Source organism: Benincasa hispida, chromosome 12 (assembly GCF_027475165.1).
Source record: "Benincasa hispida cultivar pf3 chromosome 12, pf3_genome.v1.1, whole genome shotgun sequence".
Lineage (NCBI taxonomy): Eukaryota > Viridiplantae > Streptophyta > Magnoliopsida > Cucurbitales > Cucurbitaceae > Benincasa > Benincasa hispida.
In genome coordinates, this window is record NC_143489.1 from 22535328 (window position 1) to 22536637 (window position 1310).

The window sequence follows — 1310 nt, forward strand, 5'->3', positions numbered from 1 at the left end:
GACTTTAACCAACATAAAAACTTAATTACTGTTCAAAATAACAAACATATGTCCAACGAAAAGCATAAGAATAAACATGGGTCCCAAAAATAAGTTTCACAAGTCCTAGACTCCTCTCAAAATATGTGTACATCAAAACAAGCTTAACCTGAGCTTCTTCCTTCGATGACTGAGTTTTGAGTGGCAAGCTAGTGGGTTCAACTGCAGGGAAACTGACCGCTATCTAAGAAAAAGGAAAACATTTGAAAACAGTGAGCTAGTTGCCTAGTGAGTGACTCGTAGAAATACAGTTTTTCTCTCAAGCCTTTCATATGCATTAATGTAAATAAATAAATCTGTTGGAAATAATCTCAAACAACTTACATAGTATCATACGTTAATCATAGCGTTATAATCAATCATACTGTCAAACCTTAGTTGAGTACGAATATTTATAGCTCAAGCTCCCAACATCCCTTCATGGTCATGAGATCTATACTTCGGTCCCATTATAAAGACTCTAGCCAGAAGACCCATACTTCGGCCTCTCATAAAGAACTACCTACGTGCACGTGGAGTATACTAAATACCGCAACACCTTAGGTACTTCCTCGGATATCTTCGATACCTTCGGTATTTGGTTTATTAAAAATGTAATTTTCATAGAAAATTTAGCATCATAAGCTTTAGGCATAGCACTTACCTAGCTTTCGCCATAAGAGCATTATTACAATTCAACATGCATGCTTCACAACTATAAACATGTAGTTTGCAATACTCTTTCGTTCAATCTCAACATGTGCTAGGATTAGTAAAATTCATTTAAAAAACTTAAAACATCATGCTTAAGCAATGCCATAAACCCTTTAAATATAAGTATAAACTTTAGTTGCTTAGAAAACCCATGAACGCTAGCATAAAATTCATTTGGAACGCATGTTCATTTATATAAATATTTTGAAAACATTTAGTCACTCATAGATCTTTAGGCTTGATTTTTCCTAAGCTTTATAGGCCTCTTCAATGGACGTAGCTCCTACACATAAAAGAATAAGAGTTTAGTGGTTTGGTCTCCTTTTTTAGACTACTCTTTTAACCAAGCTCATACTTAGCAAGAGGTTTCCGATTCGTCCAAAATTTCCAGATTCAAATTCCAACGTCAATAACTTAAAAACTAGAACTCATTTTAAGAAAGTTACTTTCCAAACATGTTCAAAATTTTGTTAACAATGTTACCTCAAAGTTTCAGTGAGAAAATCCTTGTGGTTTAACCTAGACCTTCAAATCTTTCCCAAAAGCCCTAACCACAACTCCCTGCTTGAGCAAAGATT